The sequence below is a fragment of the Dipteris shenzhenensis genome, chromosome 5 (assembly GCF_047967505.1).
Source record: "Dipteris shenzhenensis isolate YYH24624 ecotype China chromosome 5, Dip_SZ_1.0, whole genome shotgun sequence".
Lineage (NCBI taxonomy): Eukaryota > Viridiplantae > Streptophyta > Polypodiopsida > Gleicheniales > Dipteridaceae > Dipteris > Dipteris shenzhenensis.
In genome coordinates this window covers 5,390,936-5,414,263 of record NC_141600.1, presented here as the reverse complement: position 1 = coordinate 5,414,263, position 23,328 = coordinate 5,390,936, and the positions used below count along the sequence as shown (strand labels likewise).

General features: G+C 45.0%; 1 protein-coding gene across 1 annotated transcript in view; it reads left to right on the top strand.

The window, feature by feature from the left end:
• Positions 1–23,328, top strand: part of LOC147901544 (beta-glucosidase 4-like) — a 159,860-nt gene that overhangs the window by 80,836 nt on the left and 55,696 nt on the right. The gene's annotated exons all lie outside the window — the stretch shown is intronic.

The window sequence follows — 23,328 nt, the reverse complement described above, 5'->3', positions numbered from 1 at the left end:
AGGCTTTTGCAATATCTACCTGCAAGAGTCGAACATCCCGCTGCATGTATTTGGCATATTCAATCCCAATATAAGCATTGGCAATGTTATCTGTGATATGGCGACGTGGAACAAAGTCATATTTGGAGGGATGCTATCCATCATGCAACTAACCTTTAATCCGATCAACCACCATTTTGACAATGATCTTGTAAATGACTGGCATAAGCGTGATTGGCCTCATTTCACCAAGTGAATCACATAGCTGCTTCTTTGGAATCAGCTTGAGAATACCCTTTTTCCATGACACAGGCATCTGCTGATTGTGCCATGTTGTATTTACCATTTGTAGCAAGGTGAATTTAAGAAGATCCCAGAATGCAAGAAAGAATTCAACAGTGAGACCATCCCATCCTGGAGATTTTCATCTGTCACACGATCTCAGTGCATCAGACAATTCCCTTTCAATGAAGGGATGTTCAAGTTCCAAAGCCTGAGCATAAGACAGAATTGGATGAACGTGCTGCAAAAGAGGCGGACGTGCAGACACGACCCGAGGAGAAAGAGTATCCACATGCCCAAAATGAGTGGAGAAGTGCTGCACACATAAATCAACAAGCTCTGAATGAGATGTTGGCCAAGAACCATCAGGCATCCGGATCCGATAGATATTGGCAGCCTGTCTTTTGTAGTGTAAACTCTTAAAAAATTGCTTAGAAGAGCAGCCTTTATCCTGTTATCTAGATCGGCTTTCCCATTTAGCAAGCTTTCAGCGATCATTGGATTGAAGAGAGAATTGAGCCTGACATAAGAGCATGCTTTCCTCTGAAGACAAAGGGCGAAGATAAGCAAGCTCAGTGAAACTCTGACAAGTAAATTTCGCAAGTGCTACAGTCTCCCTTGTGGCTTGCATATAGGATTTGCCATAATCTCGATTAACTGCTTGCATCCAAGCAACAAAAGCCTGCCAGGCATAATCCAAACCAATGTGTATCTGACGAGAGAGAGGCTGAATAGCATCAAAGACTAAGGCTTTAAAGTCAGCATGCTCCAGATAACTATTATTAATCAGCAAAAGCCTTCGGCAAGGCAATCTATCAGTGGGAAATTCATGTAAGGAAAGCCTCAACCAAAGAGGAGCATGATCTGAATGTGTGAAAGCATGATCAACCCAAATTTGACAAGTAAAGGCATCACAATGTTGTGGATCAACCTAATACCATCTGTCCAAGCGTGCTCAATAAGAACATTGAGCTTTATGCTGAAAGGTTTAGCCTGGAAGCATGGGCTATAATTCCTTCCAGAGATCAACCAGGCGCAACTGAAGCAAAAAATCAGACCATGCCTGTGTTTCAGAAGCCAACATACGAGTGGCCTGAGGTGTTATCACCCGATTAAGGGGCATTATTAAAGTCACCACAAATGAAGGCATGTTGTCGCCATGGATAGCTATGCACGGCAGCCCATATCATGAGAAGATATGCAAATTCAAAAAATTCCCCTTGAACAAGGCATTGAACAATAATCCATCTACCATGGCGATCATTGAGAGGCACAACAGATTGAAGGTCGTGCTTTACCATAAAAGCCACACCAGAAAAGGAGTGCTCTTCAGCATAGAAGATATCATAACCAACAAAATGGCCTATCTGACTAGCACACATATGCTGATTATGCTCTTGCAAAGCAACTATATCAGGCTGCAATTGCCTGATATACATCCAGACCAGTTTCCATTTGCGACCATCACACATTCCCTTTACATTGAGAGTAACAGACTTCAGATGATCAAGCATATTTACAATTATGGGACAGGTATGTACAGCAACTAACGGGCTGTCTACGTCTACATTTCTACTGCAATGTCCGGGCCTCTGCCCTGGGATGAAGCATCAGCTTGAGGAGAGGTCAAAAGTGCAGCAACTTCTTGTTCAGGAAAGAAGGTCCGATTTGTAGTCACAGCAGCCCAGGTCAAGCCAACACCAGAGGCTTCAGTAGGTGTTTTCCCACGAGAGGATGCACCACTCCAAGTCCGAGAAGGCAAAGGTCGCCTGGGGGAGATCACTTTGCGAGGAGTTTGCCATCCATCAGTCAAAAATTTTCCCCCCTTCCCCTGAGGCAGAGAGGACAAAGGCACGGGAAAAGAAGCATCACCATTTGAGACAGCCGGGGCTTAGCCTTTGTCTTGAACAGAGAAAAGTTTGACCTGTTTGTTTTTTACCACAGAAGAGGCATTTGCATTCTTATTCAAAGGCTGAACCATTTCAGCTTGCACTGGCATCCGTGGAGCTCGGAAGGGCATTGTGAAGCCATGTGCCCAAATTGCTTGCATTCAAAGCAAGCACCTGTGCAAACAGCCCCCACTTGAGCTTGTAAAAGGCACTCCTGATGGAAACATTATTCACAGTAACCGAATATGAAGCTGGAGTGGGATGATCTGTATCCCACAAAATGCAGAAGCGATTCGAATTTCCATTGGGTCGCAGTGGACATACCACCTTACCGATGGAAGCTGCAATTTTAGGTAGAAGAGAAGACAAGCATTGAGGAAAATCCACAACTTCTACCCAAACAGGACAACGATGTCGAATCAATTCTTGATAATCCCCAATGGGAGACCAGGGCAGGACATGGACCATCTGCTTGCCATAGAAGAGAGGAGAGTGCTTGAGTAAAACCTGACAGTGCTCGTCATCAGCCATGATGATCTCAAAAAAGCCCTTAGCTGCATAATGAACTTTTTTGACATAAAACCACCCAGGGTTCGAGTCAACCAATTCCCAACATCTGCTGCAGCAGGCATCCATCCTGAGAAGAAAATTATAATGGCATGCTTTGCATACTTCTTAACTTGATCAAAGATATCATCCACTTCCACCATAATGCCAGTGGTGGGAAGTGGATCTTTCCAACATTTGCAGGTGTCTTCAAACCCTTCATGCATAACCTCATAAACAAGCTGAGCTGCCTCAGCAGAGTCATGAAGGGAATCCTCTGAATCCATCACCTATTTTTGTTTCTTATTGGAAACCGACTTGTCTTTGTGAAAGATTTTCTCATAGGAATAACTCGCCATTCAAATCAAGGAAAAGGCTTGGAAGCAGCTGTGAAGAACCAGCCTTCTCTAGAATGCAATTGCATGCAGAATTTGAATGCTGATTGGCCCTCCAATGGGGAAGAGCGCCCTCGTGAGAGTACTTGTTTTTATTTTCGACCTAAATGCAAGGTGTGTTAGAGATGGCGGATGAATGCAAGGTGAATGAAGAATGCTACATGAGATTCACAATGAGAGGGTGATACCCTTTCATTAATGTCTCTTGAGATGACTCAAGTTCCATGTTCCCATTTACAACTACCCTTAGCCTATGACCCATGCATCTACCATTCAATGCACCTTTCCCTTCCTATTGCCCCTAGGACCTAGACACGTGTGTGCATATCTTTATTAATAAAATAAGTATCACATGTCCAAATTTGATGCCGTATGAAGCAGTGGCTCCAGCTCGACTAGTCCTATCTACTCAGATGATCCACAGCCATAACAAATCGGTCGGTGTCCATCATAAATACATATACATGTTACACCATTGGCATATAATATATAATAATGTTTTAATGTCTACTAATCACGGATTAGTGATTTCTCTTATCATGACACTCCCTCCTGCTTGAATGGGCAGAAGTCCTCTTCTGGATCCTCTCTTGTCTCTTTCTCTTGCGTACGCTTCTCTTTTACTTCTGCATTGGCATCTCCTCTTCAGAATCTGCAAATAATCTTCTCCTGGTAGTACACCATCTCTTCTGAATCAGAACTTAAATCTCCCCTTCTGAATGCTTAGGTGCTGAAATCTCTTTATAGTAACCTGCTCAATAAGCTGAAACATATTCTCAACAAACTGGTCAGTATTAAAACAATTCTCTCACCCAAGTGTTTCATTGAACTAGGTAGACCTTGGCTATAGATGATATTGCGATGGAGAACTACTTAGTCTATAGAAACTACAGACCTTCAATTTCTTTTTCTTTTTAACTCTTCTATTTCAGCCCTATTCATCCTATAAGACGCTCTACATGGAGGAGAAGATTTGTTATGCTCTAGTGGAGATAGCATGACCTTGGAAAGATCGGTGGGCATTTTCCCTTAGATGACCGACTTTTGTAATATTTTATGTGCGTAAATAAAATGGTCAAGGGAAGTAACTGCCAAGGTCCTAAGAGAGGGTGTATTGGCATCGACTAGGTGGTTCTGAGTGCTCACGCCTAGGTGTACCTAAATGTGTGAGAATGCCAAGGGGCAAATGGTTTAATTGTGCCCCAAGAGAGGGGTAAATGGTGTACCAAGTTAAAGGTCTAAAATGATGACATGTGGCATGAGGGAACCATCTAGGGAATTGTGGGCTTGTGGATAGGCATGAAGGAAATAAATTACGTATCTTCGTGTGCATGCAATCCACAAGTGAGGCTGGGAGGAAAAATACGATGCCATCGCCTGTGATTGCCTGTGATTCGACGAAAGGAACAGATAGTAGTAATTAGTGTATCATTTGTTATCAGAGCGCTCAGGTGGACGAGGGGATTCATACGAGTTTTACAGAAGGGAGGCAGAGACTTCTGCGCAGGATTATGATGCAAAAGCTGTTGTGACGATTTGGGAAAACGTAGCAAGCAGCGCACCGTGGGCAGATCATGGCATAGCTGAGTCTTGGCAAATTTGGAAGATGCGTGGCTCAGGCTGACCCTTCAGAATTGTGCTACGTATTAGGAGCATCGCAGCTATCGGGTGATCGTGCAACTGTGGGATCTCGAACATCATCACCGCTGCAGGAGAGCAGGAGCGGGTACAGCAGCAGGCTTATAAGCTGTTGCAGGAGCAGGGTTCCCGTAGGCAGATGACGGAAGGCAGGTGACGGAAGGAAGACTTCAGCGCAGGAAGGCTTCGTGGAGCTTCCAGGAAGCATCTTTTTTTTCCTTCTATATAAATTTTCAGTTTTCAGTTGCAGTCTATTTATTCCTGTACAGCAAAGGGGAATTTGAAATGTGATATACTTTTGGAGTTTTGGCGTGCGGAAAGAAGTGGGGGGAAAAAAAAAATCCCTGTTGGAAAGAATGGAGGCAGAGGGACAAGATTCCAGGGTAAATCCTGGTGAATCTAGAGCGCGATCTACGCAAGAAATGTCCCATTACACAACAGCTACTCTGGTGGGTAGGATTTCTGTATTAGAAGATGCCTTACAACAAATCATGAACCAGAAGCTTCAAGTGAACGCTGGTCAAAATGAAATTAGAGAGATGGTGCAAGCCTTGTCGGCTAGACCATCTAGAAATGAAAAGGGCAAAGCTCCAGCAGAGCCAGAGCCCAGTATACACTCGTCGGAACGTCCGAAGGTCAAGGTACCTAATATTTCCAACTATAGACCGGAAAAGTACGCTGGTCGGATGACCGAGCGCAGTTCTGATGTGATCGAGGTTTGGTTACACAAGTGGGAAGAAGCCTTCGCCATTTGTGAAATTAGATCTGATCTAAAGAAAATCCGCGAGACCACTCATTTGTTTATTGAGGCAGCAGATAGGTGGTGGATAAAACAACAGAAAGATCAGGTTCCCCCTACCACCTGGGAAGGGTTTAAGGCTGAATTTAAGAAACACTTTCTTCCACCTGACGAAGAGTCTCGAGCTTGGGATGCTTACAGAAACCTTCGACAGAGGAATTTCTCGGTGGCAGAGTACACTGACAAGTTCAGGGAATGTGTTATGAAAATAACAGACCCTCTCCCTATGTCGGTTCAGTTGAAAGACTATATCTATGGATTGAATGACAAGATTAAAATGGAAGTTCGGGCTAAATATGTGACTACATTAGATGAATCTATTGCAGTAGCCCTGAACTATGAGGATGCTAGAGGCAGACCTAGTGGGTTTGTGCAGGCAGGCACTCAGCATGAGTACCCGAGAAAAGAGGGATTTCATAGGAAATGGACTTCAAAGACAAGTGTCTCGCAGCCAAGTGGCCAAACCAAGCAGGTGAAGCCAGTTGAGGGACAAGCAAAGACAAGTACCACCGTTGGGGTGAAAAGAAAAGTAACTCCAATGGCAGCCCGGGCTTGGTCAAAGTCCTCGTTGACCCCTGAGCAAAAAGAAAAAGCTAGCAAAGAAGGATTGTGCTTCGGCTGCCTTCAACGACATTAGTGGAAAGATTGTCCACTAAATAAAGACCGTCGCACGGCCAATATGATAATATCTGAATGCGACGTGGAAATGCAGGAGAGTCTCAATGCGGAACATATGCAGATGCAATTGGCGGGACCTTCTCAGAGGTTAGTACCTGTGTTGTTAAGTGTGTCTGTTACTAAGTTAGTAAGCAGTGCACCTGATAACATTCTTTCAAAGCCCGCAGCAATGGGGTATACGGTTTTCGATGAGCCCAAGTTGATTAAAATGAAAGAGCAAGTAGCCAATCATGATGTGATTGTATTGTTTGACTCAGCGTCAACGCACAATGTAATTGACTTGAAGCTTATTAAGAGGCTCAAGTTGAAAACGAGTCCGTCTGACTATGCTTATACGGTCAGGATGGCGAATGGAAGTTCAACTGAAATATGGGACCAGAGGGTTACCCAGTTGGAACTTCGAATTTAGGACTATGTTGAGAAATTGGACTTTGAGTTGATCAGGCTTGCTCACGCAGATATAGCCCTAGGCATGGCTTGGCATTTTTAGAAAAATCCAGCCATTAATTGAAAAAAGCATATTTATCAGTTCAAGATGAACGAGGTAGAATATGTTTTGCGAGGTGAAAAGGATTTACCTCGAGGACCATTGATTTCAGCCATGGAAATTCGGAAGACTCCGAAAGAGTTTCTGTGTCTGTGTATAGCATCGGTAGAGTCGATTGATGACGCATCGACTAGCACTGAGGCTACCCAAGATGGGGAAATGGCCGAGTTGGCTAAAGAGATATCAGAGAAGTATTCTGATTGTTTTAGGGATGAGTTACCTTATGGGTTACCTCCAGAGCAGAATGTTTAGCATAAAATTGAGCTTATCCCGGGGGTAGAACCTGTAAATAGACCTCCCTATAGACTAAGCTTTACAGAAGAAGCTGAGGTGCGAAGACAACTGGAAGACTACCTCAAGCTGGGGCAGATTCAACCCAGTTTTTCACCTTTTGCTTCGCCAGTGATATTAAAGAAGAAGAAAGATGATACTTTTCGTCTCTGTATAGATTACAGAGCATTGAATAATATCACTATTAAGCACAGGTATCCGATGGCTCGGATCGATGATTTGCTAGATGCATTACATGGGGCCGTAATTTTCAGTAAGATAGATCTTAAGTGTGGCTACCATCAGATCCGTATAAGAGCTGAGGATGTGCATAAAACCGCTTTTAGAAGCAGGTTTGGACATTATGAGTTCTTGGTAATGCCCTTTGGACTTACCAATGCTCTAGCTACATTCGTCATTCTTATGAATGATTTACTACGTCCGTATATCGAAAAGTTTGTAGTACATTTTATTGACAATATTCTGGTATTCAGTAAAAGTATTACTGAGCATTATGAACACTTAAGAATAGTGTTCAGTACTTTAAGGAAAGCCAGTCTTTATGTAAATAAAAAGAAAACTATATTGTGTATGGTAAGACTTGAATATTTAGGATTCATAATTACTCCAGAGGGGGTAGAAATGGATCCCAAGAAAGTGGCTGCGATACTGACTTGGCCAATCCCTCAGAGTTTGACCGCTTTGCGATCATTCTTGGGATTTGTCCAATTTTATCGAAGACATATCAAAGGATATTCCGAAATAGTATCGCTTTTACAGCCCTTGGAGATACCACTTAGTAAGTGGGAGAGCATTTCCATGGACTTTATTGTAGGGCTGCCTACGACACAAGGTGGATATGTCTCTATCCTTGTGGTGGTTGATCGTCTTACTAAGATGACTCACTTCATTCCAACTAGAGAATCTGTTAGTGCCCCCCAAGTGGCGGATTTGTTTATTAGACATATATTTCGTCTGCATGGATTACCAAAATCCATAGTGTCAGACAGAGATGTGAAATTTACTGGTCATTTTTGGACTGCGGTATTTGAGACACTAAGGACTGAGTTGGGAATGAGTAGTGGGAATCATCCAGAAACGGATGGTCAGACGTAAAGAATCAACCAAATTTTAGAGGATATCCTTAGAGCATATGTGTCATTGAGGCAACATACATGGGACAAGTGGTTGCCATTATTAGAGTTTGCCTACAATGATAGAAAACATTCCTCTACAGGGTTCAGTCCGTTTGAACTAAACTATGGTTATAGGCCAGCGAATCCAACTATAGTTGGAATATCTCAGAAAGTGCCTAGTGCCGCGAACTTTGTGGTTCCTTAGCTGCTCTACAAATTTGGACCATTGAAGAATAGGCTCTTTTCCCGTTTGTAATAAGGACCACCACATCAAAGCATCCTTCTATAGATGCAGTGTGGCAAGAGCAAGCTTCTCGTGGTAGGTCTTATCTTGATGGGCAAAATAAAATGGTGAATCCAATTGAGGATTTTATCCGCCTCTCTTGCTCCATCATACTTTGGGAACTCTATTCTCTCTCGGGGTTGGAATATAGCTCTCTTTGAGGGGGTACTTAAATCGTCGTCCCCAAAATTTAGCACTCTCTTGGTTCCTAATTTTGTCATAATGGACTGTTCAATCATATGGCTAAGCTGAGAAACCAGCTTATCAACGGGAGACTCCTCTCTCCCTCTTGCACTTGGATTATAATCCACGTGTACGGTATTTTGATTTAAAGGCGTAAACTCAGTGCCTTGCTCTTGGATGAACTCATTTCTCCCTTCATTTTTAAAGGAAAACTCCCTATCAAGAGATTCTTGAAGGAGAGATGAAGGTAATTCTATATGTGGGTTATCATACTCAATATGTGTAAAACTCTCATCTACATCATGAGAAGAAGATGGTGTTCTCTCCCTATCTCCTTCTGGTAGTGGAGGAAAAAGGACCAGTTCATTATTAAATATCCCTTCCGCTTCCATTCTTTCCTTTTAGTAATACAAGAGAGAAAATGACTTGCTGTAATTTCAGAAAAGGGGTTTATTTTACAGCAAAAGTCAAGTGTTGTAGAGTAATTTCAGAAAAGGGGTTTATTTTACAGCAAAAGTCAAGTTGGTGGTACTTATCCGACTCCCGCTTCGTTTTTGTCCAGAAAACACTTGAAATAACCTCTTCTTCCTTCTCTTTTAAGCTTTTCTTCTTGTATTTCTGCTGTAAACTTGTGCGCTTCATTTGGGCTACTTGTTTTGAGCAGATTGGTGCTCTAGATACCATTATAGTGGGTACTTGATGGGTGGATCGCCCCCTTAAAATCTTGTTCCAATCCGACTTTCCGTTGGGGAGAACCGCGAGGGGAGGGGGGGGTGTCTCTTTTTCCCACGGTTTAAGGGTTTTAAGGGTCTAATAGCACAGGGTTGGGGAGAGGGGGTTCACCCCGTTAGGACACCCCGTTCCTCGTCCAAAGACCAGAAAAATCAGAGAGAACCCTTACCTCTGAGACTCCAAAATCCAGAGGTTGCATTCCAAAAAACTTGGCTCTTGCTACGCCAATAAAAACAAGATGGAGTCAGCCTTGCGTCACACTTTCCTCTTGCTTTTTCGTGCTGCGACGCCTTTCTTGCCAGTGCACTCTTCCGTCCGCTCGTCTACTTTCCTACACGGCAAGGCTTGCAAGTACGGCGCTTTGTTGCTTGATGTCATGCATCCTTCGCATACGGATCCTTTTCTTTGCTGCGCTCCGTGCATTCTCTGCTGCACTCTTCCTTTTCTCCTGCTGTCCCTTTTGTGGATTGTTGCTGCTCTGATAGCAAATGTGAAGAACCAGCCCTCTCTAGAATGCAAATGTGTGTAATGCATGCATAATTTGAATGTTGATTGGCCCTCCAATGGGGAAGAGTGCCCTTGTGAGAGTACTTGTTTCTATTTTCAACCTACATGCAAGGTGTGTGAGAGATGGCGGATGAATGCAAGGTGAATGAAGAATGCTACGTGAGATTCACAATGAAAGGGTGATACCCTTTCATTAATGTCTCTTGAGATGACTCAAGTTCCATGTTCCCATTTACAACTACCCTTAGCCTATGACCCATGCATCTACCATTCAATGCACCTTTCCCTTCCTATTGCCTTTAGGACCTAGACACGTGTGTGCATATCTTTATTAATAAAATAAGTATCACATGTCCAAATTTGATGCCGTATGAAGCAGTGGCTCCAGCTCGACTAGTCCTATCTACTCAGATGATCCACCGCCATAACAAATCGGTTGGTGTCCATCATAAATATATATACATGTTACACCATTGGCGTATAATATATAATAATGTTTTAATGTCTACTAATCACGGATTAGTGATTTCTCTTGTCATGACACTCCCTCCTACTTGAATGGGCAGAAGTCCTCTTCTAGATCCTCTCTTGTCTCTTTCTCTTGCGTACGCTTCTCTTTTACTTCTGTTGCATCTCCTCTTCAGAATCTGCAAATAATCTTCTCCTGGTAGTACACCATCTCTTCCAAATCAGAACTTAAATCTCCTCTTCTGAATACTTAGGTGCTGAAATCTCTTTATAGTAACCTGCTCAATAAGCTGAAACATATTCTCAACAAACTGGTCAGTATTAAAACAATTCTCTCACCCAAGTGTTTCATCGAACTAGGTAGACCTTGGCTATAGATGATATTGCGATGGAGAACTACTTAGTCTATAGAAACTACAGACCTTCAATTTCTTTTTCTTTTTAACCCTTCTATTTCAGCCCTATTCATCCTATAAGATGCTCTACATGGAGGAGAAGATTCTTTATTCTCTGTCCATACTCTACAATGAATATGCTTACTCTCTATTTAGTTCACATATCCATACACCAGTGTTGGCTGAATGGATAGCATTTACTCTTGGTTCTATGTTCACTGTGGAGTCTTGGGATGAGGAGGTAGAAGCCTCACCCTCCTGCTTGGATGCTTTGCCTTTCCCTTTTACAGAATTGGTTTTGGCAATTTTGGCTAATAGAATAGGACATTTATGCCATGGACCTATGTTTCTTACATCCGAAACATTTTATACAATGGCTTTATCATTTCCTTTGTTGAAGGGTTTACGAGGATTCAATTTCCTCTCAGCAATCTCAGCCAATTTAGTGAGGCCTTTCATGGTGGTTGGGTTGAACATTTCAACCTCATACCTCACTTTCGGGGTTAGGGCTGCTAAATACTTCTTCCTTTTATCATCCTCGCTCTTCTCAGGTAACTGTAAAGAGAGTTTCCAGAACCTAGCTGTAAATTCAGCGTTACTCTCATTTTCGAATTGCCTGAACCTTTCCTAGCGGAAGGTCAATTCTTCTTCATACCTCGGAGGCATGAAAGTGGCCTTAAGCTGATCTACAAATTTGGATCATTGAAGAATAGGCTCTTTTCTCGTTTGTAATAAGGACCACCACATCAAAGCATCCTTTTGTAGATGCAGTGTGGCAAGAGCAAGCTTCTCGTGGCAGGTCTTATCTTGATGGGCAAAATAAAATGGCGAATCCAATTGAGGATTTTATCCGCCTCTCTTGCTCCATCATACTTTGGGAACTCTATTCTCTCTCGGGGTTGAAATTTAGCTCTCTTTGAGGGGGTACTTAAATCGTCATCCCCAAAATTCAGCACTCTCTTAGTTCGTAATTTTGTCATAATGGACTGTTCAATCATATGGCTAAGCTGAGAAACCAGCTTATCAACAGGAGACTCCTCTCTCCCTCTTGCACTTGGATTATAATCCATGTGTACGGTATTTTGATTTAAAGGCGTAAACTCAGTGCCTTGCTCTTGGATGAACTCCTTTCTCCCTTCATTTTTGAAGGAAAACTCCCTATCAAGAGATTCTTGAAGGAGAGATGAAGGTAATTCTATACGTGGGTTATCATACTCAATATGTGTAAAACTCTCATCTACATCATGAGGAGAAGATGGTGTTCTCTCCCTATCTCCTTCTGGTAGTGGAGGCAAAAGGACCAGTTCATTATTAAATATCCCTTCCCCTTCCATTCTTTCCTTTTAGTAATACAAGAGAGAAAATGACTTGCTGTAATTTCAGAAAAGGGGTTTATTTTACAGCAAAAGTCAAGTGTTGTAGAGTTGGTGGTACTTATCCGACTCCCGCTTCGTTTATGTCCAGAAAACACTTGAAATAACCTCTTCTTCCTTCTCTTTTAAGCTTTTCTTCTTGTATTTCTGCTGTAAACTTGTGCGCTTCATTTGGGCTACTTGTTTTGAGCAGATTGGTGCTCTAGATACCGTTGTAGTGGGTACTTGATGGGTGGATCACCCCCTTAAAATCTTGTTCCAATCCGACTTTCCGTTGGGGAGAACCGCGGGGGGGGGGGGGGTGTCTCTTTTTCCCACAGTTTAAGGGTTTTAAGGGTCTATTCGCACGGGGTTGGGGAGGGGGGGTTCACCCCGTTAGGACACCCTGTTCCTTGTCCAAAGACGAGAAAAATCAGAGAGAACCCTTACCTCTGAGACTCAGAAATCCAGAGGTTGCATTCCAAAAAACTTGGCTCTTGCTCTGCCAATAAAAACAAGATGGTGACGTGCAGTCAGCCTTGCGTCACACTTTCCTCTCGCTTTTTCGTCGGATCAGGGCTTCCCCTTGGCAAAGCGTGGGCTCGTCGTGTGACGCCTTTCGTGCCGTTGCGCTCTTTCGTCCGCTGCGACGCCTTTCTTGCCACTACGCTCTTTCATCCGCTCATCTACCTTCCTACACGGTAAGGCTTGCAAGTACGGCGCTTCGTTGCTTGATGTCGTGCATCCTTCGCATACGGATCCTTTTCTTTGTTGCGCTACGATCCGTGCATGCTCCGCTGCACTCTTCCTTTTCTCCTGCTGTCCCTTTTGTGGATTGTTGCTGCTCTGATACCAAATGTGAAGAACCAGCCCTCTCTAGAATGCAAATGTGTGCAATGCATGCAAAATTCGAATGTTGATTGGCCCTCCAATGGGGAAGAGCGCCCTTGTGAGAGTACATGCAAGGTGTGTGAGAGATGGCAGATGAATGCAAGGTGAATGAAGAATGCTACGTGAGATTCACAATGAGAGGGTGATACCCTTTCATTAATGTCTCTTGAGATCACTCAAGTTCCATCTTCCCATTTACAACTACCCTTAGCCTATGACCCATGCATCTACCATTCAATGCACCTTTCCCTTCCTATTGCCCCTAGGACCTAGACACGTGTGTGCATATCTTTATTAATAAAATAAGTATCACATGTCCAAATTTGATGCCGTATGAAGCAGTGGCTCCAACTCGACTAGTCCTATCTACTCAGATGATCCACCGCCATAACAAATCGGTCGGTGTCCATCATAAATACATATTCATGTTACACCATTGGCGTATAATATATAATAATGTTTTAATGTCTACTAATCACGGATTAGTGATTTCTCTTGCTTTTACTTCTGCATTTGCATCTCCTCTTTAGAATTTGCAAATAATCTTCTCCTGGTAGTACACCATCTCTTCTGAATCAGAACTTAAATCTCCTCTTCGGAATACTTAGGTGCTGAAATCTCTTTATAGTAACCTGCTGAATAAGCTGAAACATATTCTCAACAAACTGGTCAGTATTAAAACAATTCTCTCACCCAAGTGTTTCATTGAACTAGGTGGACCTTGGCTATAGATGATATTGCGATGGAGACTACTAAGTCTATAGAAACTACAGACCTTCAATTTCTTTTTCTTTTTAACTCTTCTATTTCAGCCCTATTCATCCTATAAGACGCTCTACATGGAGGAGAAGATTCTTTATTCTGTGTCCATACTCTACAATGAATATGCCTACTCTCTATTTAGTTCACATATCCATACACCAGTGTTGGCTGAATGGATAGCATTTACTCTTGGTTCTATGTTCACCGTGGAGTTTTGGGATGAGGAGGTAGAAGCCTCACCCTCCTGCTTTGATGCTTTGCCTTTCCGTTTTGATCTGTGTGCTAAATGTCCATCAATAAAGCATCCCGCAAGGCAATCTGGGCCTATCAGCGCATCCAACAAGGATTGCAATGCATCCAAATGGCCTATAAAGCATCCACTGTAACCCAATGCAAGCCACAAATGAGCGCACATGGCTCAGACTACAACCAAAGTGATATGCATGAGCTATATCCAGGAAATCACGGTCCCACGGCAATGACCACTAGTGAAAATAGAACTTGGGATGCCTGAAAACATGGGAGTCACTACATAATCGGACTCAACAAGACAATATGCAAATATCTCTCTTCTCTTGGAACTCCAAAATCCCAACCGATGAATGGGAAATAGAGAGTCAACCCTTGCGATTGACCTGTAATCCAAAAATCAAAGGTTTGAACCTTTGGTCGAGAAAACACTTGAAATAACCTCTTCTTCCTTCTCTTTTAAGCTTTTCTTCTTGTATTTCTGCTGTAAAATTGTGCGCTTCGTTTGGGCTACTTGTTTTGAGCAGATTGGTGCTCTAGTTACCATTATAGGGGGTACTTGATGGGTGGATCACCCCCTTAAAATCTTGTTCCAATCCGACTTTCCGTTGGGGAAAAACAGGGGGGGGGGGAGGTCTCTTTTTCGCACGGTTTAAGGGTTTTAAGGATCTATTCGCACGGGGTTGGGGAGGGGGGGTTCACCACGTTAGGACACCCCGTTCCTCGTCCAAAGACCAGAAAAATCAGAGAGAACCCTTACCTCTGAGACTCCAAAATCCAGAGGTTGCGTTCGAGAAAACTAGACTCCTGCTCCGCCAATAAAAACAGGATGGCGACTTGCAGTCAGCCTTGCATCACACTTTCCTCTCATCTTTTCGTCGGATTGAGGCTTCCCCTTGGCGAAATGTGGTCTCGCTGTGTGACGCCTTCGTGCCGCTGCGCTCTTCCGTCCGCTACGATGCCTTTCTTGCCACTGCGCTCTTCCGTCGGCTCGTCTGCCTTCCTGCGCGGCAAGGCTTGCAAGTACAGTGGTTCGTTGCTTGATGTCGTGCATCCTTCGCGTACGGACCCTTTTCTTTGCTGTGCTGCAGCCCGTGCATGCTGCGCAGCACTCTTCCTTTTCTCCTGTTGTCCCTTTCGTGGATTGTTGCTGCTCTGATACCAAATGTGAAGAACCAGCCTTCTCTAGAATGCAAATGTGTGCAATGCATGCAGAATTTGAGAGTACTTGTTTCTATTTCCAACCTACATGCAAGGTGTGTGTGAGATGGCGGAAGAATGCAAGGTGAATGAAGAATGCTACGTGAGATTCACAATGAAAGAGTGATACCCTTTCATTAATGTCCCTTGAGATCACTCAAGTTCCATCTTCCCATTTACACCTACCCTTAGCCTATGACCCATGCATCTACCATTCAATGCACCTTTCCCTTCCTAGTGCCCCTAGGACCTAGACACGTGTGTGCATATCTTTATTAATAAAATAAGTATCACATGTCCAAATTCGATGCCGTATGAAGAAGTGGCTCCAACTCAACTAGTCCTGTCTACTCAAATGATCCACCGCCATAACAAATCGGTGGGTGTCGATCATAAATACATATACATGTTACACCATTGGCGTATAATATATAATAATGTTTTAATGTCTACTAATCACGGATTAGTGATTTCTCTTGTCATGACAGCAGCAAAGCTTTACAAGGAGGAAAGCACAACAGGTACAACAGCATCAGAATCTGTACGGACAACAGTACGGAAGAATCTGTACGAAAATCTGATGGTACGGAGTTTCGAACAGTACATATTTTTTGACTGTACGGAGGAAACTGTACGGAATTTCTGACTGTACGAACGAAACTGTACAGATTTCCCCGACTTTATAGACATAACTATACGGAATCTTTGACTATATAGACAAAATTGACCAGACAAAATTGTACGGATTTTTTTCGACTGTACGGACAAAACTGTACGGACTTTTCTTTGCAATACGGACAAAATCCTACATATTTTTTGTAGTACGATTTTATTTTATATTTATTTTTTTTGAATTTTCTGACAGAGTGTACGGACACAAAACGGGCATCAAACGGAACCTCGAGGACGTCAAATTGAGGGAGAAAGACGCAGTTGCAATGTGGGAGCACGAGGGCTAGCACGGGATCTCTCTCTCTCACACACACACACTCTCTTTTTTTTTTTGACTGAAATCTTTGATTGATTATATTACATGAGTAGCAACCTCAAAAACAAGGTGCTACAATTACATCAACTGAAAATTTCAGTATATGCCAAAAAGACCTCATGATCTATGTAGCAGGTCTGCAAGCACTCAAAGAAAGATTGCTGTATAAAAAGCCAAAGAGAGAGAAAGTAGGATCACCAAAGACTTTACAATTCCTATATGTCCATAAAGTCCATAGTGCCTAGTAGCAAACCCAAACGAAGAAAAGATGAAACTCCGGTCTGAATGGATGAAACCCAAATAACCAGAAGAACTTCCCAAATAGAACAGATGGGAATCTCATTCGCAGGCACTGTCGAAGTAGATTAAAAAACTCACAAGAGCATGGACAGTGCCAAAACAAGTGAGGCCAAGTCTCCGAAGAAGCATAACATCTGTGGCAAAGTGCAGGAGCAATGTGTCGATGAGCCAATAGCTGTCTAGATGCAAACACTCCCAAAAGAACTCGCCAAAAGAAAACATGTTGCCAAAGCGGTACTTTATAGGCCCAAAGTTGCTGTAATCTTTTTCTCCACCACTTGGCTGGGCGATGCATTCGCCAAACAGAATCTTCTCTCTCTGAAACCCAAGGTCGAGGCAAAAAGATTTTATACAATCTAGGCACAGTATCGTGAGATAGCCTCAAAGGATGAGAAGAGGACCCTTGAGAAGTGAAAGTTCAATCTTACAGCCGGTCTTGGAGTTTCCAATGAGGAATTGAAACAAAAGGCGAAAGCATAGAAGTAATTTGTTGGCACAAAGGACGATAATGAGAGCCCAATCCATATCTAGTGGTTGCCATAAAAAAAGGGAGCACAGTACCAGCATCATCAATAACATCAGCAATCGAGGTGATGTCTTTAAACGAGACAAAGTAGAAATGTCGAGGTTCCTGTAAAGCCAAGGGAGGCTAAAAGACTTTCGACCAATGAATGCTTTTACCTCTCAAAGAATTCCCAAGCAATGACTGCCGACCATTCCATTCCAGATGAGAAAGAACATGCTTCCAGTCAAGAAGCAGGCGGGAGACAAAAGGGCAGCCAAGCAAAGTGCCGTCAGTGCAGCCAAAAAGGAAATCCCATTGATAAAGTTGCCGATGAACAAATACAGAAATACTGATATGAGTGACCAGAGATCTAATCATAAGAGCCCAAGGCTGATCACCTTGCAGAAATTGTAGCAACATTTTCCCCCTCTGGGCAAGGATATGCACGTGAATATCCGTGATGTTCAATCCACCATGCATCTTGGGAGAACGAATGTGATGCATCGAAAGCAACCTGAGACTTTTTCTGCCATGTTTGGATTGCCATAAGATTTCCATAAAGATAGCCATGAAAGATGTAAGATCTGCCTTAGTGAGCATGATCAATGGCAAGTAAAATTGAATATATGCCACAAGGATGAAGTGCACTATTCGAAGACGAACGTGCAAAGGCCAGTTTCCTTTACTCAAGCTTTTTCCGAAACTTAGCCAAAGCCCAATCAGTTTGTTGTCGGCGAGTGAGTTCCCACCCCAAAGGGTAACCAAGATGACGAACAAACTGAGTGGGTGGAATGATATCCCGGGGCCATAAGAGACTATGCCAGTCTTTGGAATGCAAAGGGAGCAGGTCACACGTGCTCTACTCTGCTGCTGGCATCTCGGAGGAAAAGGAGGCACCCCCCTGCTTGTCCTCCCCGAACTCCAGGTTGTTGAAGTCTCCTCCAACGATCTAGGAGTCAACATCTGGCAGACATTCTGTCAGCCTCCTCCAGAAGGCCGGATGGTGCTGTCTGAAGGCCGGAGCATACACATTCAGGATCCCAAATCCTGGACTCTCCCATCCGGACTCCAGCCAAACTGCCTGCCCTGGGATAAGCTCACCCTAATCGTAGACCTCTTGGGCCACCGCTTGGGAGACCGAGATGCAAACCTCTCCGCTCCGTCCTACGGTAGGAGACCACACCTTCGGGCCTCTCCCGAGATGAAGGTGATGGCGCCGTCGGATGTTTGATGTTGAGAACATGTGCTCCTGTATCAAAAGGGAGTCTACTATTCGCCCTACCACTGCCCTTTGCAACTCCTACCGAAGGATTAGGTATTGTGGCTGACTAGGAGCATGGTCGTGGAGCCCGTGCACGTTCCAACTCACTATGGTTCAACTCATGAGGACGGGGAAGTAGGAACCAAGGCTCGCCTTTGAGTGGGTGCATGTGCCATAAAAATTGCCTTCTGTGACTTTGAGGGGGGTTTGGAGGGTGAGTAGTCCGTGTCTGTGCAGCAGCGTACCAGGGTGGAAACCGGCTCTATGCCAATCTTTGTGCCCACTGCAACAAGGAGATGTCCACTCCAAACATCTCAGCACACTTCGAGAGTGGCCAGTAATGTGCTGGATCAATCCTTGCCTCAAGTGGCAATCTGATAACCCCTATTGTCAAACCATAGATCGGCTTCTCCCGCGTGAAGCTCAACTAGAAGTTCACTTCAGCACCATGGGTGTGCCAAAGATCTAGTCCTAGTGGGCCCATCCAATCGTCCATCATGCGTGAGATCTGATCCCCCATCATAGCATCAAATACCCTCAGATCCACTTCTCCAACCCTGTGGAGGGGAACTGGAATCACTAAACTAGATGTGTTTGGGAGCCCACTATGCTGATTGAACCCCCTTTCTGGGGCTGCAAGATCATGAGCATCACCTCTAGTGGTAAAGGGTAGGAGTTCGGGATCTCCAAATAATTCCAAGGCCCCAATCTGCAAAAGTCTCTCGGGAGAGGGCGCCCAGACTGAAGTTTGGGAGCGGCTGACAAGAAGGGCGAGCCCCTTCCCTCTGAATCCCCTCCGGAATGGGAGGGCTGAGAAGGAAGGAGGACCGGTCGCTGAGACGAGGGAGCAGAGGGGGGCTTGCCTACTGGCAAGGGAGCCGAGGCAAGTCTTAAAGGGGGGTGAGAGGTAGGGGAGGCTGAAGAACTTGCTATGAAGGGGGAGGCGAGGGTGGAGGAGGGGGGGGAGGCAGGGGGGAGGCGGACGGGTGGGGGATGATCATAGCAAGAGTGGTAAGGAGGGGAGGAGGGGGAGGGCATGGAGAGGGAGAGGGGTTCGGAGGGGGAGGGGGGTGGGAGGGAATAGGGGCAGAGGTCTGTCTTGTTGATCAGGGACACCTAGGCTCTGGATCCCCTTCTCCTCAACCGTTGTCAGGCTACCCTCTACAGCTTCTGCCATCGCAGCATCACAAGCTCTTGAGACACGCTACTAACGCAAGGGTGACTATGGTTGTTGTACCTCCACTATTAGAGGATCACCTGGCTGAACCGTGGCCCCTACTAATGGGGGGGAGGGGTCTCCAACGAGAGGCTCCTGCGGTGGCTGCTCCTCCATGGGTGCCTGTCATCTTGCTCTCTTTCTCCCAACGTCTAGCTCATTGTATACGGCGCTTTCGAGCCAATTTATTTCGTTTCTTTTTCTTTTTTCCCACCTGGGTCCACTCTCCCTCTAAAGGTGTCTCCTAGGGTGTCTGGGATTCGCACTGCTCCTGTCTAGAGGGGTGCTAGGCTTTGGTCTGTTGACTCTACCTATCCTGTGGGGGTGGGGGGGGAGTTGTCCATCCCTGACCACAAGGGCAGTTTCGGGATAGATGGCCCATCTGCTTGCAATGAAGACACTGTCCTGGTAAATCGGAGATCTCCACTCTCTGACAAAGTGTACCTCCTTAGAGGGTCTCGAGGAGGATCAACTCTGGAAGGGACTTTGGACTCTCAACCATGAATCTGATCTTGAGGACCTATCGTCTGCTACCATTGAAGTTGCCCAATCTGGCAGGGACTCCAGCATCGTGCCAAATGCTCTACCAATGGAGGGAAGGATGGCTCTGTATTCCTTTGGAAGCCTCGGGAAGCGGAGCATCACCCCAAGAATCGGGGAACATAGTGTGTCGTGTCCATGTCCTCTACTGTGAAGCTATGGTACCAAGGGAAAAGGTACACCAGATGTAGGCCCAAGAGGATCGGGCTCTGCTCCACAAGTGTCAAGGCGGTAGCAGGAGAGCTCAGTTGGATGAGGAAGACGCCTCTTTCGTAGATGGTGACCTCTTGGATGTGGTCTCCTTCTAGTGTCAAGCTTGCCTGGATCCACTCTCTCATCTGTCTCCTTGTGGGAGTGAGGCCCACTATTCTGCCAAACAACTGCCTTGTGCTGAAGTGATTGGACTGCATGCTAAACCTGTTGCTTGTCGGCTGGAGAAAGGATAACCTTGACGGCTGTGAGATTCAAAGGTGTTGCCATTTAAGCCCTTCTAGCTAGACAAGTGTCACCACCAAGCTTACTTTCTCCAAGGCATAAGCCAATTAACCCGAAGCTGGACAGAAGAAAGAGGAGGGGTGGAAAAAGGGAAAAAGAAGAAAGCTTAAAGAAAGGCGGTCAAGAAACAAGGGCGAAGGCTGCCCAAGCACTCAACAGTCTAAAAGAAAGGCCTTTGGCTGGGTATGAGTCAAAGCTGGGACAAAAAGAGCTGCAATGGACACCATAAACCAACTCCTCGTGGTCCATATTGGCTCCAAGAGACCACCAGATGTACCACAAGCTTCAGTGTGCTTTGACAACCTCAAACTAGGCGAGTAGAGCCTTAGCCCTTGGGCTGAAACAACCCGACTGCAGTGGCTGTCTACCAGCTCTTGGAGGGGGCAAAGAAGCTGGTCGAAGGGGCTAAGTGCCCCTAAGGTACCCCAAGCCCCGCTGGGGGCTATGCAGCTCCCCACCCACACTGCTTGGTGGTCTATAGCAAAACGACAATAGAGGCGGCAAAAAGGGAGGCTGGATAGGCAAGAAATGGTGCAGCAGGGAGGGGAGGAAGAAAACGAGGGGTGGGGGGAAGATAAGCCGGTGGGGGAGAAGAGGAAAGCGCGCGGGGGGGGGGAAGGAGTAGAGCCGGGGAAGGAAGCAAAGCAGATGGAGAAGGAGGCTAAGGTGGGGAGGGCAGCTGGAAGTGAAGCGGGGGTGGGGGAGAAGGCGCCCGGGGGGGCGGGGGGGCAGAAAGAGGCGAGGGGGGGCAGAATGGTGCGACGAGAGCCGGGGGGGAAGACGGAGAAGACAATGAAGGGAGGGGAGGCAGAGCAGTAGGAGTGGCAAGGGAGGCGGAGGTGGGCTGGAAGGGAGGAAGGGGAGGGTATGGCGATGAGGACTAGCTTCGGGAGCAGGGAGCACTAGATGACCACTGCTTTCTATCGTCAGTTTTTCAGTTTGAGGAGGAGTCTCCTCAGGTTCTTGCAGCCCAAGCGGTGGTCAGGAGACACACTCTGGCAGTAATTAGGCTACAAGATATATTAGCTTGGACTCATAAACAGAATCTTGAGTGTATGTATATTTCAACAATACAAGAAGGCTTCTTATATAGAGGGAGCCCTTAGAATAGTCAACACTTATGGGATCCTCTTATTCACATCTCTCCTTGTGCATTTCCTTGATCCACATCTTCACATCATGTAGTCCACATCCTAGGGTGGCTACTTTAATACATTGCTACACCATACCTTTGCCTCTAATCTATGTACACATGGCACTCTCCGAGTATGGGTAGGCAAGTGGCAGCCTCGTTCACTGATGAGGAGCTCTCAAAGGCGTCAAGGGATTCCCTCCATAGGAATGCTTTGGTGATTTGACGGATTGACACTATCTTTCTTTAGGTGATTTTGGTACTGCATACATACATCCTTGCATCCGGCCTTTCAAGAGATCTTTGACTTTGGCTTGCTCCCCCAGTCTTTGTAGCAGAGGATGGAGGCAATGTAGGGGGAAAAGAACTATACATAGAGTGGAGTGTAGAGGAAGTAGGACCAAAATGCTGTAATTCAGTTAGAACATGATGGAGTTTGTGGTCGAGCTTACCAACTGCCAGTTGTAGGTCGTAGAGAGCGGTGTAGCATGCATCAAGACATTCTTGGACATCAATATTATGTGAGTTGCACCAATTCAACTGCTGCTGTTCTACTGGCATGCTTTCATCATCTTTTGTCGTGAGAGCATAAGGAGCATGCACAGACTTTAATAAACCATCTTCCGAGGTTGCCTGGAAACCGGAGGCTTTAGGCCATTGTACTGGCCGAAGCATAAGCATAGGATGCACTCGATCAGATGAAGTAACGTTATCAAAATTAGAGTGCGTCTGAGGCTGATGATTGACTGCGGTGGAGCACCGATATTGTAGACTGGCATCTGCAGGAAATGTGGAGGCTGCTGTAGATGTAACCCAGTCATTGATAGCTTTAGCTTTCTCTAGATGGAATGATGCTTGAGAAGTGCCATCATTTTCTGCAGCAGGAATGCCTGCGATAGAGACACGGGAGGAAGCAGGAAAAGATAAGCGCATGACTCTTTTGCCATGCTCATGCCGGGTGAACACCTGCGAATCAAAGATTTGGATTGCGTGTCTTCAATTTGGAACTGTGGGAGCTGAGAAGATGCTTCATCGAGAATATGACGATAATCCATTTCCCACTCATCTGGCATGGGAAGAGCATCAAAAGGAAACCTGGTGATCTCAACATTAGTCTTTCCATATAAAATACATTCATCCTTAGGACAGATATTACGAGGAATAGGATTTATAGTGGAGACTAGGTAATTCACAAAACGGATGTGTATAGCACAATGCTCAGAACGGGGCTTCATTGACAGACCTTTGACTAGTACATATAGGCGAAGGGCAGTAGCAAAGATGAGGGTCATGAAGGGACATTTTAAAGTTGGGATATACAACAGTATAGACAGGCTCCTTGTTAAGGCTGCCATGAACCAAGCCTATGCGAGCATCCTTAAGGTTTAGGTGGCGAGTGTCCACTAGGCTAGCCATACAAGTAGCATTGACACCAGAATGAAACAAAGGTTCTATTGCTAGAACAAAACACCCATAATGAATATAATGATATCCAGTATGTACAAAGGATTCGATTTCCTGAGGGGTAAACAACGGAAGATAAATACCAGAATTGCCTTCATCGGCAATGTTTATGCAAACCTCGGAAATCTTCACATGCTTGAGAGCCGTAAATTGGAATGTAGAGAACTTATAGACTTCCTCGGGATCAATCGTTGGCAGGTTCCAAATAGGGGAAGATCTATTTGACATTCATTAGTGGCATCCAAT